The sequence below is a fragment of the Falco cherrug genome, chromosome 14 (genome assembly GCF_023634085.1).
Source record: "Falco cherrug isolate bFalChe1 chromosome 14, bFalChe1.pri, whole genome shotgun sequence".
In the NCBI taxonomy this organism is placed as follows: domain Eukaryota; kingdom Metazoa; phylum Chordata; class Aves; order Falconiformes; family Falconidae; genus Falco; species Falco cherrug.
In genome coordinates, this window is record NC_073710.1 from 13,851,124 (window position 1) to 13,869,609 (window position 18,486).

At 37.0% G+C, this 18,486-nt stretch overlaps 1 protein-coding gene across 3 annotated transcripts in view; it reads left to right on the forward strand.

The window, feature by feature from the left end:
• CDH11 (cadherin 11) overlaps nucleotides 1–18,486 on the forward strand; it is a 247,226-nt gene that overhangs the window by 203,921 nt on the left and 24,819 nt on the right. For all 3 annotated transcript variants that reach the window (XM_055726785.1, XM_055726786.1, XM_055726787.1), the window contains one exon: nucleotides 2,323–2,453. The gene's annotated coding sequence lies outside the window, so the exon portion shown is untranslated. The remainder of the gene's footprint in view (nucleotides 1–2,322; nucleotides 2,454–18,486) is intronic.

An 18,486-nucleotide genomic window follows, 5' to 3' on the forward strand; every position in this document is an offset into this window, starting at 1 on the left:
CATATCTAGGTCTTTTTTACAGAGACAATTGTGTATTCAGTGTAATTTCCTGCAATCAGGAAAACTGAAAACGAAGAGAGGAAAATAAATAGAAGTTTGGGGTTGGTTTGGACTTCCTTGATTTAAATCTCATATTTTGCATGCTCCTTGATTGTATTAGTTTATTCATTCTGCCAAACAGACCACAAGGCTGTGAATATTTATTTAGTTCTGTTCCTAATAGTTTTTCTAATAGGGAATTATTTTGGTACAATGAAAGACATTTGTAAATGAAGCAGATAAGCCCTTTGGCAGACAAGGACTGTTTTGTTCAACACAAGAATTCTATTGTCCACTGCTTTAGTTGTCAAGTGCCTGGGGAGCCCAGGATTTATGATGATGTTACAATGGCCCTTTCAGAGCAAAGTCTAAGAAGCTGTGAGATTCCGTTCCTCTGCTTTTCAGACTTTCAAATCTTTTTATCATGCAAGGACAATGCAGGATTCAGCTGCTTCTTAGGCCACAGGACTGCCCATTTAACATCAGGCATTGTGAAATAATTACCATAGTGACAATGGGTTTGGGGGTTCCCCCCCTCCCTCTAACCAGCAACATTTCAAAATTGTTCAAGTTGTCACTTTGTATAAACCAGCTCTGAAGCCACAGCTTATTTAAAAAAAGAAAAAAAACAACCTTCTTGGGAGATTTGATTTAAAGTGCCACTGTGTCAAATCTATTTGGAGCATTGGATCTGTTTAATGGATGCTTTTTGGAGTTTTTTTTGTAATTATAATTGGACTTTGAAACAGCCTTCTGTAAATACAGCAGTTGTTTTTCTTTTGGCTTTTCTCCCTTTTGTAAGGGTTATAGAGTTAGTAGAACCTTCCTGTTGAAGCCTTATTTAACTACAGCAGAAAATAAGAAAATAAAAACATAATTTGTAGTAAAAGTAGTATCTGGTATCTATGCATCAATCAGCTAAACGTTTCCTTGTGCTGTAGTGATGATGGAAATCATTCAGCAGTCTTAAACCATGTTTTTCATGAAAATTGATATATGGAAGAGTTTCTTTTTGCTTGATATTAGTATGAAGGTTTATTTGCTTCAAATAATTATTAGTCCTACCAAAAAAAAATAAAAATTGTAACCTCTGATGTCTGCTTAAGTGAGGTGTAACTGGAAAACGGAGCCTTTACTTGGCAGTTAAATTATTATGTACATGGGCACTTCACTGGTGGTCAGGCGTATACACAGGAAAAAGCTTAATAATGTGGCAGGTCAGGCTGAGGACTGGTAGTATCTATTATCAACTATTTGCTACTTTTAAAAGCAAAAGCTGATTTCAATAAAAAATTAGACCATAGGGCTAAAGTAAGACTATAGTTTGAGAAATACTTACCTAAGCAACTTAAATGTCTTGGGCAAAAAGGAGGCTTGAGCTGCCTTTGTAGAGATGTTGTCATGTGCAAAGATGTTGAACAGATTATCAAAATGAGAAAGTTTATTCAGTTTTAGTCTCTTTTCATTCCTTCATATGAATTGTGAATTAGTTGAAAAGATTTCTCTATGAAAAAAAACCCCAAACATTTGCTTGCAAAATGAACATATTTTAAAATACCATATGTACTTCACAGCAAATTGCATAAATATGTTGCATGTGTAGAGTATTTTTATAAACCAAGTTCTTTATATATTAGTGACTTGGTCATCACACCAAAGCATACCTTACTTCAGAGAGCTTACCTTGGCAAAATTCACGGTCTAGGAAGTAAGTGTAACTTACTAATTTAAATTCAAGAAAGACTTACCTCGCCTCATAAGAAATTATTCAGCTGGTTTCTTTTTATCCTAGATGTCTTTTCCCTACTGTAGTGGTAGTTCTACTTACCAAAATAATCTACTTCCTTCTCCATCATGATGGCAAAAATACTAATTTTCTGATATGCCTTTAAAGCACTTAGAAATGTTCACAGCACATCTTGTTGGCTAATGGTATCTGCAGCTGTTACTTTTTTTCCCTACAGTGTGTCTTGTATTGGATAATGTTCCCAGAGCAGATTTTTCCATAGAACTCTGTTTTTTTCAGGAGTTAACAAAAAAGATGTGAAGGAATTTTGATATGGCCTCCAGCATTTTAGTTATGGGAATATTCTTGCAATAGTAAGTCTGTTAAGGTAAAAGCTATTTATTCATTTTCTCCTTGGAATTATAAGTATTATTTAATTGCTAGTTTTTAAACTCTCTTTAGGCTACTGTGATAGTTTATAGGGTAGACCTATGTTTTCTTTTATTATGGTGCCAACATTTCATTGGATTTTAAATGAACTTTTTCATTCTTTGCAGCCAGAGCTGAAGGTCTGGATAAGTGACAGCAGAAAACCTACATCTCCGTTGTCATCATAGTCTCATTAAGTGGCATTTCAAATGTGTGGAATATGCTACATAAATTGGCAACAAGTTTCCAGTGGGTGAAGGTAAGTAGCACATCCAAATGTGTGATCCTCTTCGTGATGTCAGATATGCATAGCTCGTCTCTTGTTTCTGTAGTGTCTACAGTATCTGTGCAATATAGGGAACACATCTTCAGTGAGTAATCCCTCGCTTGATGTGTGCTGGCAACCAGTTTTTCTCATGCATCATAGAGTTTATTCACTGGTCTTGACTGTCATTCAGGGAAGCTGATGCTGTAGGACTCTGACCATCCTTCTATGTCTGAAAAACATGGTTTGATAAGGTGTAATTTTTGGATCACATTTGTTTAGTTTCTTGTTTAAAACATCAGAAAACCTCTTAAAAATTCAACAATGCAGCACTGAAGAGCAGAAACGTAAGGCATTTTTAACTATTTAGCTTTCCAGCTTGATTTTATCACTCAAAAACATTCACGCTTTTCTTATTCTAGGCCTACTGAGTGATTAATTCTGTATTCGGTGTATTTCTCTGGTATTTTGGGCCATACCACTGAGCTTAATGTAACTACTCAGACCTGGGTTAGAAAAAGAATTTGGTGGTGACCCTTAAGCTTCAGAGAAGGTGGCTGTGGAAACAGAGCAGTATGGGAAACCCTAGACCTAAAAATAGTTATATCCACTACTCTGATGCCTTTAATTTTTCATATCCTCTGTGACTTTCGGTTGTGTTATTACTTAAACCAGTGTTTCCAAAGAGGTAGGAACTGTCTGCTTACAGGAGTATCCATGCTTTTTTAAAATTAACACAGAAGCAGATTAAATGTAATAGATAATAAATATGTAAAAACTATCATTTTTACACAGTCAAAGGTATGAACCCATCTGATTTGTCTAGGACAAAGAGTACAAAGCCAGGATATTAAAGCTCTTTGTCTACCTGACTTATTCACAGTTTTTACATTCAATGCACTCAAGTCCTGCTTGACAGACGCTTCGTTTCTGTGGAAATGTCCTTGAATAGCGATAATCTTATTTCTGGCAGCCAAATGGGCCATTTACTTCCTTGTGAGCAGCTATATCGGATATGTGTTCATGCTATCCACCGACTTGTTAAGGTAGACTGCAGCAATTAATATCAGGCTGAAACAGAGCACATTTGACAGTGATACCAACAGTATTCAATTTAATTTAGGTGGGAGATGTGTAAGCTCCTTTGCTTCTCAGGAAGGCCTGTACCTCAGCACATCAGATTCTTGTGTTGTCATTCCATAAACACAAGGGCCAAATGTTGCAACCAATGCTTGGTTCTTGTTCAGATACAGCTTTTCAATAGAATGCAGTTAAAAACAGTTTGGTTTGGCTGAAGGCTTCCTGTCTAGGTTCCAAATTCATATGTGGGTATCAAGAAGGCATAGCAAAAATATCTTAAATGAGTTACGTGTTCAGTTTCTCTGAGTCTCCCCTCCATGCACAGTTATGTGCATTTTCTCACCACTGTTTCAGTTCACCTTTTCTGGCATTTTCTTATATCTCAGTTCAAGGTTTAGTTCAGGCATCTTTCTAGTCTCCTTGTTCTTGACTTTAGAGTTTGACTTCCAAATAGATTTAATTTTTATAAATTAAAGGACTGTGAGGAATAACTGGAAGGGAAAACTGGAAGGCCCATCACTCTCACTAGTGTATGAGATAAGTTAATTTAACAAGTGGGGTCCCTACTCAAGTTTTTTTCATGTCTTACCTGAGAAACTGTCTGTTTTCATAGACTTTTAAACATTTCAGAGTTCAAGCAAATAACTTGTGAAGGAAAGCTTCCTGCAGAGTGACTGTGGGATGTTCCCTCTGGCTAGAGTGTGAAGTGCCTCCCTGCAAAAGAGGAGGAAAAGGAATGGCTTTTGTTGATTATCATGTAAACCTGGACATCCATATTCTTCTTAAATTCACTTCTCTTCTGTTAAAGGACCTTTTGTAAATGGTCTCCAGATGTTCCTGTTCAGGAATGCAAATTTCCTTTTATAGTATCTAGATAATCAAACAGTTAAGAAGGTAAAATATTCATGTTTACCTATTGTTAGTGGAACAAAGGACAAGAAGGCGGACGGAAAGGCTCATCTGGAGCTAAAACACAGACTTGGCTACACAGTCATACAAGAAGATGGCCAGTGGCTTCCTTACTTGGGCCTATCCTGACTAGAGATACCCTTCCTATACTGCTTGGATTCTCTATACTGAAGTTTTAGAGGGAGTGAGAGTAGGCACAACAGATAAATTTCTTCTCAGTTATATTATTCTACAAAGCATTTTATATGAATAAAAAGTCCACAGGACACCCAAAAAAGAATACTGCCATATCTAAAATTCCTTCTCATATAGGGTGAGAAACTTAGGTTCATATGCTAAATATATGAATCAGTCTTTTGTAATGTATACTTTGCCTCTTTCATATCTAACATTTTTACTATTTGTTTTTAATTCTCACATAGTAAGCCTAGACTACGATGGGGAAAACATTCCTGACATACAAAGTAGATCTTGGAAGGAAATTGCTGTACAGTTTTGTTTCTGCACAAATAGCATGTAGGAAGAAAATTAATTTTTAGTTAGTTACAGTCACCCTGTCTTATTACAGTGCTAACACATGTAACGAGGCCCACATATCTAAACAGAAAAGGTGATGTCTCCAGTCGCCTGCATTATTCTGTATTACGGTCTCACTTGGCTTCTATGCAAGTAGCCATTTATATAGGTTTTAAGACCTGAATTTTTGAATTCTCAACTTCAACCCACAGGACTACAACACAGAACAAACACCTAATATATGTGCAGGATTAGTTTATTACATATATTTTTGGATGGATATTAGTAGTCCAAATGAAATAGGCTCATATATGTGAGGGCAAAAGCTTTGATTTTAGTAGGACAACTCTCCAAAATACATTGAATCCTTAGGTTCTTTTTAAAGTAAGGCCTGAGTATGAAATGTTAAGAGTAATCTGCTTGTGTCAGTCTCATCTCACATAGTCTGTGTAATGAGATGGAGTCTGAATTTGTTACATCTGCTTTGTTAGAGCTCTTCAAGACTTGCTTGAGCTAAAACACTTTTGGAGATATTGTTGGAATTATTGTAATTATGTATATTATAATTATGAGACATATCCTGGTCAAACAGATACCAAAGAGGAATTATTATTTTCTTAGAAATTACAAAGACTTCTAAAAGTTATCCAGCGGGGAAATATATTTCCTGTCCTTTTATAATCTCAATACCTTGTAATATGAACATTTTAGATTTTCCTATCTGCTTTTTAATAGAAAATTATTTCTATGAAGTGCTGTTGCCTTGAAAGAATCTTGAGTGTTCTGAAATGTGTCTTTTGTTGTTGGAAATAACTAAGTGGTACCTGAACTGAAATTCAGCTCTCAGTGACAAAAAGTTTGTTTTTCAGCTCAAATGCTGAGAAAACTGAGTCACCTCTTATCTCTGGGTCATTCCAGCCTTCTGGGGAATCCCAGCCCTGTAGTGTTCTCTGCCCTGGGGCTGGAGCAGCCTGGCTGGGCTGAGTCATGGGAAACTCCTGAGGTTCTTCCAAGGGGTGAGATTTACCTAAGCAAAGGAGAGACTGCACTGCACAAACTGCAGAGATGGGTCATAAGAGGAGAAAAAGGCATTAAAAGATTGATACGTTGTCTAAAAAACTCACCAAAAATCCAGTTGTTTGCAAGTCAAACCAACTTCAAATAGTTGTGAAATATGTGTTCTGATAAAATTTCTGACAAAATTTCCAGTTAATCTAAAAGTGAGACCTATAAGCCAAAAGCTAAATCAAAGTCTTTCAGAAACAATTTTGATGGGAATTTATTGAGAAAAACGTGTTCAGCTATAACTATAAATGCTCTCTATAGTTGCTGTCTTTGAGCTTTAATAATAATCATGGTGATGATGGTAATAGCATATATTAAAACATACACCATCATGCCTCCAAGAACACACACACACATTCAGGGCTAGAAAAATAAACATCACAGAAAAATAAACTGTGTGTCTTGCACATCTATATTATATATAAAAAGATAACTGCACTCAGCCATTCAAGGTTTCATATGCAACAAAAACTGTCTTGAATTCTACTCAGAAGCTAGTTTGCCATCTCAAATGTGGACATATTTGTACCCTATAAAATAAAAAAAATAATTAGTGTATTTAATTTTTTAAGGTATTTAATCAATCCAATTACTGCATTGTTAGTCACAGTTGAAGAAAAACTTCTCAAAAATGGCTTCAGTGTCTTTCAGGAATACTTGCTAATATAACCATGCAAACATATGCAATTTATGTGGCTTTACTAATCTATATAAACACTAATAAAGTTACACAAGTTGTGATTGGTAAAATCTCATGTAATGCAAAGGATTTTCCCACTTTATTCCTGACAACCTGCATTTGCAACCATTCAGTTACTTTATTTTAAAATGGCTTTTCAATTACATTCTAGTGCTGAAGGGGAAAGCCTTTTGACAAAGGCATGACATAAACCATTTATATTGCAGCTCCATCATAGTTCCCATAGCTAAACTAGACTGGACAGTTCATTAAAAAGAAAAATTAATAGTACAAGGTTGCAGGGAAACAATAACAGATTATGACTGGCCTGTGGCAGCCCACTGAATTCATGTAGTGGAATAAAAATGATTCCCTTGTCTCATAAATGAAGGTTTGTTCCAAGGTTTTAGGCAGTCTATACTTCTATTCCTGTACAGGAAAAAGCTGTACAGTTTCTTGTCTATAAAAGCAATACTTTTTAATGCCTGGAGAAGATTGATATGTACTCTTTTGGGATGGAAAGCACATATTTAATAATCTTTCAATGCATAATAACAGACATAATATAAAAGAGAATAGACTACAACATACTGAACAGCCACATCAAAGCAAAAAACCAAACTTCTCAGAGCTGGACAGAGGCATGGAGGGGCAAAGCGAGTGCAGGGTCAGGACTCAGTCCAGTCTTTTCTTACCAAAGGTAGTAACTGCTCTAGACCAGTGTAAAATTGCTATGCTTAGGTGTGCAAAAAGTGGAGTATTTGTGATTCAGAGGCATTTCTTTTAGGTCTATTGCCACTACCTGTGTAACATCATGTGTGATTTATCTCTTGCTTAAGGTTGTTCCTAAAGGTGTAACCAAGTCCTAATGGCCTCTTTCTAGATGTTGCTGCATATTTTCCTAATTTCCTCAGGGTTTCATGGTTCAAATTTTCTGTACAATTCTGGTATGTGTGGCAAGTACACAGACTTATACTTTAATGTTGAAATCTGAGTTTTATTATAGCAATGCTATAAATTCCTGTCTCAGAAGATATTTCAAAGAATATGGGCTCTGGGATGCATTAACCATTTTTTTTGGCCGGTAGCCACAAACTAATGAATTCAATGGCATAACAGGAGAGGCCAGAAAAAGGGTAGTCTGAGCCAATATAATGTTTGGAATCAAATACAGGACTGACCCTCTAGGGTATTCTCTGGTTTTGTTTATGAACATGATCTTCTTTTAGAAAGAACAGCCTAAAATACTGAAAAGTCATGGTTCTGGGATCTGATCCCCTTGTACTTTTAAAATTTTATACCTGCATTTGCAACTGAACTTGGGTACTTGGCCTTCCATTCTCCCTTCTGTCCCCCGAAAACAGAAAAACAGATAACGTAAGCTCAAATGTCTAGTCACTCAGAGGCCTCCCAGCTATCTTGGCTGAATTTCATGCTATAAGCTATTCTGTGAACCAAGGCTGCACTGAAGCAAAAATAACCAACCAACCAAAAGGCTCTTCCTTGACCTCTTGAGCTGTTTTCGTACTTTCACTGTGGGCAACATCTATGAGTTGCAGCATGTTTGAGAGAAGAATATTTCTCTTAGTTTTTAAAGGGAATGTGCTTGCATGAACATTTAGCACTCACTAATGAGCTGTTTATTTCAAGACTAGGTACTAACTGCAAACTTCACTGCCATGTTCTTCTGGTTACATGTCCAAAGGTACCGCTTCCATCTTCTCTCCCTCTGTGCCCTGCGTAAGACACAGGGGAGAACAGCCCCATCCCAGGGAATACGCTTTCAGTGAGTCACAATGACTCACCCCAAGGAAAGCTCAACAAAGGCTGTGTTGTGCTGTTTCACAGTAAAGCTAGTGACCCAGTGGTTACTGCTACTTTGCTGCTTGCAGGATAAACAGAATAATATGATAGTTGTGTATTCAAGAAATCTTGCATCAAATGGAATGACCTTTTTTTCCCTGTAGATCTGTAATTATTTGATTTGCTTAAAGAGTGTTTTCATTTAACAAATGCAAAGACCAATTAAATGTTTAAGTGGGAAAACTTCCCAGCAAAGGCTAGAATGATAATGGCTTTTTTTAATGACTGTCAAAACCAGCTTTCCTAAGCAGAGTTTGATGTTCCGTTGGCCCAGTTATTTATCCAGGTTACTTCTGCTCCCCACATGTTGTTACCTCCTTTCAGCAGAAACTCCATTTTCTCTAATGTGAGCTTGCTCACACGTTTGACAACATTGTCTTTTGTTAGACTGAAATACTTTGCCTGTGAGCAGTTACTGGTGTGCTGCATCCAGGTTTCAGACTACATTGCTTGAAGTCTCCATCAGTTTATTACGCTACAGCTTGTGGAGCTTGTTTAGGCCAAAGGAATGAAATGTATATGTAAAGCCAAGAATGCACTGTAAAGTCTTAACAGTCTAACCAAAGAATTATTAGTTCATCCATGTTGAGCTCTTATACAAGTTACATACAGTGAAAAGTGATATACAGAAACTTTCTAGTATCTACCCTTTCACAGGTGTCACATGTCACTGCCTCTCAGGCAGACATCTTCAGGCAGGGATGGGGATGCAGGACCTTTGCATCCCAGAGCAATACAATGGTGGTGCTTTCTTCCTCCTCGCTCTGATACCCACCTGGAGTAATTTTTGTTACATTATACTGCACATCTCCACACCGTGCATGTTCTTCCTTGGTCTGTAGTTCCGCTTACATCCAGTTTTACTGTCAATGGTGTGTTTTTATGTATATTGAATATTGTCCTTTGTTCTCTGCGTTATCTCTAAACCTGGTTTTGTGCAGCTTCCAAGGTTGCTTTCTTTAATAGCCAGTAGCTGACCCCTGGTGAACAGTTTACAGCCCTAGGGCCTCCACTATCCTCTTGTACCTGGGCTTTCAAATCTCCTTATATCATCCCATGTCTGTATCTATGCTGCATTTTATTCAGGGGTCATAGGTACTGTGTTCTATATGGAATAGTGAATTGTTATCTGTTCATTACAATACATATCATAGAATCACAGAACAGTTTGGGTTGGAAGGGATAAAGATCATCCAGTTCCAACGCCCCTGCCAAGGGCAGGGACAGCTGCCACTAGTACAGGGTGCTTGAAGCTCCATATACATTAACCAACTGCATTACAACACACAGCCACCTAAAGCTAAGCAAAAAGTTAAAACAAATCAGGCAGTAGTCACCTAGTCCCTAGATAACCTGTTACAGCCACGTAAGTTAACTAAACCCAAGCCCCAGGCAGGCTAGAACAAGTCCCCATGAAGCCTAACGAATGAGTCCTAACGCCTGTGCTGTCAGCTTCACAAGCAGCCCTTGCCATGTTGCAAACAATGGCAACACTTTTACTGGCTGGCAAATCTCTGAAATTTTATCGATTTCATCTTGCGTATGGAAAATTACTTTTATGCTGTTTAATTAAATTCTATTATTAAATATGCATTTACTAAACATTCATATTGGCAGTCTTATTCTTACATAATCACTCGTGTTACATATTATAGTTGGGTTTAGTTATAGCTGTGTTTACAAATAGCATAGCATAAGTGCCTGCCTATGACCTTCATGATGAGTTCTCCCTGCTTTATAATATGCATTTATCATCCTTCCGGTTAGGCTCACTCACTGAAGCTTAAGCCAGAAGGTGTCCACAAAATTGGCACAAAAAGTTTTAGAAAAAACAACAAAACATGTTAAGGCAGTGTTTACCCTGACAGCCATTACATTTGAACAAGAAACATGCCTGTCTGTTCAGAAAGATGTGTTCCCAGTTCTTGGATGAATCCCCAGATCCAGTTTCTCCAGCTGGTGCCTGTCTGGTGCTTTATTCTCTCTGACCACTGCATTTCCAGGAAGCTATTTTTGATTGTAGGTGAAGTACAAGTAGTACCAAATCATTCCTTTTCCTTTTGCTCACTCTTGTGAGTTTTTAAGTTGAAAACACTGTCTTTTGGCCTTTGGAGTGGCAAGAAAATATAGGGTTAGCATTGTAGAAGAGCACTGTATCACTATCCTTGGATGTGATACTGTAAAGATTCCATAAAGAAATTCAAATACTAATCTGTATGGGTTAGTCTTATGTAACCTTATGTTATTTACCAAAGTGATTTGAAGGAAAAAGGAAGATGGAAGTGTTCAGCATTATATGCAAAGAAATAAGCAAAGTATTCTATTATTATACACAAAGAAATGAAGTTTTGCATAGGTTTTTAAATGAAAAACTCCAGATTCTTTGTAATGTGAACAAAATCAGCGAGCATCAGTATTATATAATACTGTATATAAAGTACGATATAAATTCTGTGAAGTCTGAGATATCAGGCTAGACTGGAGAACAAGGTAGAGGGTTATGGCACCTGTTCTGATGGTTAAATCAGTGGATGCTACAGGTTGCTTGGCAAGTATATGGCAATTTTCAACAAATGACAGGGAGAGCAAAGTGAGGAAAAAACATAAACAAACCTCCTGGTACACTCAACACGCTGCAACTAATGATTTTAGCCTGATTTGTAAACAAGAGGAAAAGTACAGATGAAACATAAAGTTATGTAATTTGAAACTACTTGGAACTGTGAAAGCCTCATTTCTCTCTATCAAAGATGATAAAATTCACAGAGATGAGAGGTATTTGATCTGACGAATTGCCATACACAGAATGTTCTTAACAGAACTATAGTAACCTGGTTTCCAAAGCCTCGTGCTCTTGCAAGCATGATGTATTTGTGCTCGCATGGAGAGTGCCATTTTATACAATACACTCGCTCATTAGTCTTGGGCTTTCAGTCACCTTCAACTTGTCCACCAGCTACTTGCTTCAACATATAATTTGGGCTCCTAGCTCATGCTAGCTCTCTTGGGCTTAACACATATGGTCTTTAAAAGCTTTCTATTGACACAACTTCCATTTTCTTTCTCTATGCACTCCCAGGACTGTCAGCAGTGATTTTAGTTTGTTTCTTACTTCAACTGTGAAGTTGACATTTCCTTTACAAAGACTGGGAAGGTCCAAAGTTTCTAAGTATTCCATTCTTATTCCAGTAAGTGTAACAAGTACCAATGTATTTAGAAAGATTATGTTTGGTGACAGACTCTCATCTCTCTCTTCACCCTAATAGTTCCCTTTCCAGAAAAAACGTAATTACTGCAAGAGCAATTTATTTCATTACCATTATGGGAGACTTCAAAGGAAATTGGTTGGATTGAAATAGTGATATCACCCTGGCAACTTTTTGAAAAGAGCATTTTGGTAGGAAATATTGCTGAATGTAAGGGTATATTTAATGGGAAAAAATGCCTTATCCTATTCTTTTGACCAAAGATTTCAGTCTTTTTATATATATATGTGTGTGTGAATATATATATATATTCATGTGTGTTAATTGTTTTTGTTATTGTTACTGGACTCTGTTTTTCTCCTATGAATATAAATCCCTTCCCCTGTATTTGTCTCATATTAAGGTCATTCCATCCAAGAAATAGACTGTTTTTAATCCAGCAGTTCTACCAAGCGTCAGGTGGTTTTCCTCTTTCACAAGCTCATTTTTAAGTAACATTTAATTGGTCTTAATTAGGGAGAAAACTATCCGTTATTGATTTGGAAGTTAAAGCTTTACCTGACTGCACACACATGTTCATTCACGCTCAAGTGCTTTTATACTGTCCTGTTAAAAAAGGTGTTGGTGATCTAAGGTGCAGATATATGCTACAAGTCCTGATTATTGCACTCTTAAGGTCAAGACTTACCCTTGACATCAGGGAAATGGTGGCAAAAGTTAGGGTATTTGTATCTCCAAACCATACAATGCACTTCCAGGATACATCTGATTCCAGCTGATCCTTGGTTTCAGCTGTGAGTAACATTAATCTAATTAAACAAATGTCTATTTTTGCCAATTTCCTATGACCGGCTTTCTGTGGAACATCATTTTCTGAAACTAGAGCTTTTGTGCAAGAGCAGCTATAGGTTTGAGGTATTTGAATTTTGCCCCTGCTGCATGATTTCATGGTGCCAGACATTGTTCCTACTGTAGGAAGGCATTGCCTTAAAGCTGCTGTTGTTAATGGCTTCTATCAGAAGAACAGAAATGAAGTGTTTTGTTGCAGTATCTCTGTTTACAGGTCAGAAATAGCGCCAATCCATGATCTCTGGTATGTATTAGTGTTTCATATGATCAGTTAGAGGTATGTAATGAACAGGTTTAACTCACAATGAGTTACGTTCATGCAAAATATGCTGAACCATTTGCCCTTTTCTGCAAATGTATCATTTGCATGAAAAACAAATTTTAATTGCAAGCTGACAAGCCTATCTTTTTGTGCTATTTATACGCTTAGCATCTAATTGCATCACCTTAGCACCTCTTGTTGCGTTTCTGGGATAATGCATTATTTTGCATAATACTGGGAATTATGTCTTAGTCCTTATAGCTTTGGAACACTGAAAATGCATAGTTTCTCTGATTAGTAGTCGAAGCAGGTCAGGCTGCACAGGAAGCCAGAGGGAAGGTTGTGTCTAGTGAAGGTGGTGTTTTCTTTGTGTTTGTTTTTTAAGTTTAATGGAAATATTCTATGGTGACTGCTTACAACCAGACATCTCAGATGATATTTATGCAAATATTGTTTGAATTACAATCTTGTGATTTACTGGATTGTAGATAATAATTTAAAGTTGCAGTTTTGGTCCTTTCAGCTGTAGCCTCCCATTAGGTACTTAAACAGTGGTGGTCTCCTTTATTAGAACTACTGACACTGTATTAGGAATGTGTTTGAGTATTCTGATGTTACTATTTCATGCTATTGAGCCAAAATAGGTCTCTTCACAGACAATCTCTGCCTATGAAAAAATTAATTATTGATTCAGTTTTTCATTCAGAAAATCTCAAAGTGGCTTTTATGCTCTTTATGGAAGAAATTTGCACTAAACTGGAACAGTTGAGCAAACCATCAAAAAGAACCTTACATGTTCATGGCTGAAGGATCTGAACTCTTCCCTCTGCAGCTCCAAGAAAACTGAGAAAAGGAGAAGGCTCTTTGATTAGAAATGTAGCTCTCACCTTTCTTTCTCTAGCAAATTTATTTGAAAAAAGAGACTCTTCGTAATTCACTAACTTGTCAAGTTTTATAAAGATAAGTGTTATAGAGAATCTAATTATGTGAACCTCTCTAAATGAGAGTCACAATGGTTACTAGCCTTAAACAAACTGCTTCAGGGTGGTTTGCATGTGCTTCCGAAGTGGCAATCTTTTATCAGAAGCTTTCCTACTTGAGGGAGACCAAATTGAAAGGGACTGGCAGGTCGAGTAGTCTAGTAGAATTATATTCAAAGTGGAAAAATGTTTTGTAGAGGAAGACACTAGTCATATAAAGACCACACAAGATGCTTATAATAGTTGGGAATTTCAGCAGCACTGCTGAAGCTGCCTCTAGAAATGAAGCTGTAAGTACAGCACCACAGATTGAGGCCTGGCTGTAGTCATTAGGTTTTGATAGGTTTTCAGTTATCGCTGTTTAATTGTGACTTTCTGTCTCGCTTTTGGCATAAACCAAAAAGACTGTCAGTCACAGCACAAGTGGTATTTAGCTATTCATAAGTATAAATTCTTAAAGAAAAAAATATATTTAAGGTTGGCTTAGCATGTAAGTACAGCATTTGTAGTTGGATGTAAGGTGACTTTAGTTGTCCTTTATTTCTTCCTCAGGGTGTCACTTATAGCCACTTAAATAATAGCAAACTATATTGAAACTAGCATGGACGTAGGCTGTGGCTATATTGGCCTTTGAGTATACAGGAAATTATGAGAATTCCACTTTGTCTGAGGTGCACAAGAACACAATTACTATTTAAAATAAACTCTACCAAGAGCTTAGTCATTACTTTAAATGACTCTATCAATCACCACGTTCTTTAATAAGACTACCTTTCTTGTGCTAGTTGTTTTCCCGTAGAGTTTATGCTTAAAAACAGACAGCCTCTGTCACATTTATCTTAAGTGGATCTCCCCAGGGCAGCAAGTAAATGTAAAACTCTGTTTACAGCCATTTTTCATTTCCCAAGCCTTTTAATATCACTCTCTCAGGCTTATTTCTATGTCATTCACTTCATAATGTACGAAGTTGTCTTCCTACTTTCTACTGCTTTGTATGAAGCACACCAAACAGCAATTTCAGTCATCTTGAATGAGTACAAATTAAATCAAAGCCTGATGAAAATACTTTCCTTCCATGATGATTTCAGAGGTGGATACTGAAGGATATATCGCATCATATTAGTCAGGAGGTTATTTTTCTTCCTCTTCCCTGCAAAATGACTTCTATTTTCAAAGAGGCATCATTTTATGGTTTTGTCTATGGCTTCCTAATACTGAGTCTCAAAGCTGCTACAGGAAAATATGGCTACATTTCAAAACCTATTGTTTGGAGCAACTGGGGATTATTGGCTTTAAACATCTCAGTAATCCAATACAGTGCTATAAAACATAATTTAAAAATGCAAAGGATTAAGATTTCCTTTCATAGGATTCTACAGAACTCAGAATAGGATTCTACAAAACTTAGCATTTTTAAAGCAACTTCTATTGCTAAAGATGAGAATCACCACTTCTGCAAAGATTTTATTTATGTATTTAGTACATACAAATCTTGCCATGACCTAGAATCCCTCTGTAGTAGGATACCCCTAGTACCTTGGCTGTTTGCACACCATATATAAAGTTATATATATATACTTTGCAGAACTGCAGCCTCTGCTTATAATCCTTTACAATTGCATTGTGTTCCTGTGCAAAACAGCAGAGTATGAACTCGGGGAGTATAAGGTTCTCAGCATTCAGTGGAATAACTAAAAGACTTTTTTTCCCAAATATCTTTAAATATGAAAAATTTCCTTTTCTTGACTAAACACTTCTGTCTCATAAGGCTAATTATATTTTGTGAATGACACAAAAGACTTTATATCAATTTGCATTCAGATGAGGGTTGTTTGCTGTTCACTCCAGTGAGACCTGAAATATGCTTCAGCAAGAAGATTCAGTGTTTCAGAAGGGCTCACGGGGTGTTAGTTTCTGGCGGTCTGTTTTAGAATTGCACATTGGGAAGAATGAGATTTACCAGTTACTTACACAGCATGAAAATCTTTTCTTATATCAGAAGTCAGAGCTCTTGTCATTTAAACAAAATGTTTTACATTAGGCTACTGCATATGGGCCTTTAATGCTTGATTCCCAGTAGATACATATATACATGACTAGTCTCATGGGGTTAGTCATATTCATAAAGTCAGTTTGCTATATATTAAGTCCTTTCATTTTTAATTTTCCTCTTTTGTATGCGATGGGTAAGGGCCACGGTCCTGGTACTTTGGGAGGGAGCTCTGCTGGTGTATGAATAGATCTCTATGTCCCAGAGCTGTCCTGGGATAAGTGGTTCGTTTGGAGAAACAGAACTCCATCTCCTAATGGGCTGATTTCCTGACTGAAAAGACATGCAGAAAGCCCTTAACAGCTGGGGTGCAGCTGAAAGTTAAAAAAGCTGACGTTGCCTCATTCCATTTAAAGTAGACCTTGCAAATGATGATACACCAGTGTTGTACCTCTCTCAATTCTGCGTATCATGTAAGTAGCTCTGTCAAGGAAAAATCAGGCATACTCTAGTTCCAGTGGAAAAATGCAATAATCCTAATTCCAGTTTTGTCCAGATATAGGGTATCTCACAGAAAGCTTGGCATTTTTCAGGACTAAAGGATTTATTTTAAGAACTGGCTTTGCTATATGTGTCATGGAAACTAGATGTGTTGTATAGCAGATCTTGATGTGTTGCATAATTTTATTTCATGTAAATAAAATGAGATCCTTTCCTTTCAACAAGTATGTTGTATAGTGAGTTTAAGCTAAAAAGTATTCAGAGATTGATCTGATAATGCAGAACAGTTTAAAATCAAAAAGTAATTAAGAGAATAACTTAATTTAATTTTAAATGTGGAAGGTACTCGTTCTTATTTTATCTTGTTTCATAAACAAAAGGGACCAGGCTATTTGTTTACCTTTACGTACTGTTTTCTTGAAATGAGTCAAGGGAAGAGAACAAAGTTTGTTAAACAGGGGAAAAAAAATTAAAACCAAATGTTAGGTTATCAAGATGTGTGAAACTAAACTGGTTAGGGCTGAATAGCTTTCTGCAGCAAGAACTAGGATCCTTAAAAAACATTTTTATATTAATTTGTATGTATTTCTTGAAAATACTTGGGCATCAGGTATCAGGTATTTTGAATGCAGCAGTGTACAAGAGGATAAAAATACCTGCTAGACTGAACTTCTGCTTTTACACTGCTATGCATATGTTCACCAATGCACGAGTAATGAAACAGTTGTGCACAAAACTATTCCACATCCCTCAATTCATGTACTTTACTAAAAACTCCCGAAGTAGTTAAATTCATTAGACATCCTGAAGATTGACCAGTATGGGCTCAGTGGGACTCGACTGATTGTTTGATCTGGAAATCTTTTTCCTACCTTCTTTCCATGTGAACTGCTTATTTTTCATGACCTCAATTACAGTATTCAAGGAAGAAAGAGACTTTTAGCTAACCATTTAAGTTAAACCAGGAGTATGAGCCCTGAGGCTGCTCAGAACAGCCCTATCCCAAAAGCACAAAAATGCCCAGATTCTTGTTAGCTTTGCTATGCCTGATTACAGGGAGGAGGGCCCCTGCAGGGCTGGGGGCATTGCCTGGCCGCAGTGGGTCTCTCCCTCCACAGGCACCGGGGGCTCAGCCAGCTGTGCCCACCTCTCCGTTCTTATGCCCAAATCTCAGGCACTCTTAACTCCAGAACTAATATGATACAATATTTATTCTGTCGTTAAAAAACTATTCATTTCCTTGTCTGATGATAAAATTATTGTAAAATAGATCATTCATCTTTTCAGCTAATTCTAATTACAGCTAAAATCTCATTTGGTCTGGGAGTTTACTATATTTACTTGATACTTTTGCAAAACATTTCAGAACATAATCATCCATTATTATATTGCTACGCTGTGCTCTTGACTGCTTTCTGCCAAGTGTATTCCTGAGAACAATTGCTATTTTAATGTATCATCCAGAAGTTATGGCCTAGACAAATCAGAAAAATTGTTTCGTCTATTGTAATTTGGCATATGGTCATTTAATAGCCCACAGGAAGTCATCATGATTGTTTGGGATTATTTTTGCTATAAATATGATGAAAGAAATTTAAAATTGGCTAGACTTCACTTCCGCGACTGGTCTTGTCATTAGAACAGTGTTTGCTGGCTCTTTAGTTTTATCTATTAGTCATCCGTGAACAGTCATTCAGATTTGTGCGTGAAGTTTTGTAGAGCAGACTGACATTTTAGCTTAGCCTGTCAGAGCAGGGGTAAGCCTGTCGCGCCACCTCTGCTGGGCTGTGCTGCGCATTGGGAGCTCTGCGGTCTCAGGGCAAGGGCAGCGGAGGCGATGTGTTGGAGGAGTCAAGACCCTGGCTCTACTCCGTGCCATAGTCTGTGGGCATGGTTATACAGTTTTTCAAGTTGATGACAGATGTGTTCTGAATTAGTTGACTAGCATACCTTCTTTAGGAATATTGATGAATTTTATTTTCTAACAGCAGAAGAACAGACTTAGGTTAAAATTGAAACTTGCTGGCTTTTAGTTTCCAGAATTCAGTGACGACTGCAAGTGTGGAACATAGACATACCATCTATGTAGGTACAAGTGCCCTCAAAGCATGCTCTCGCAATTATTTA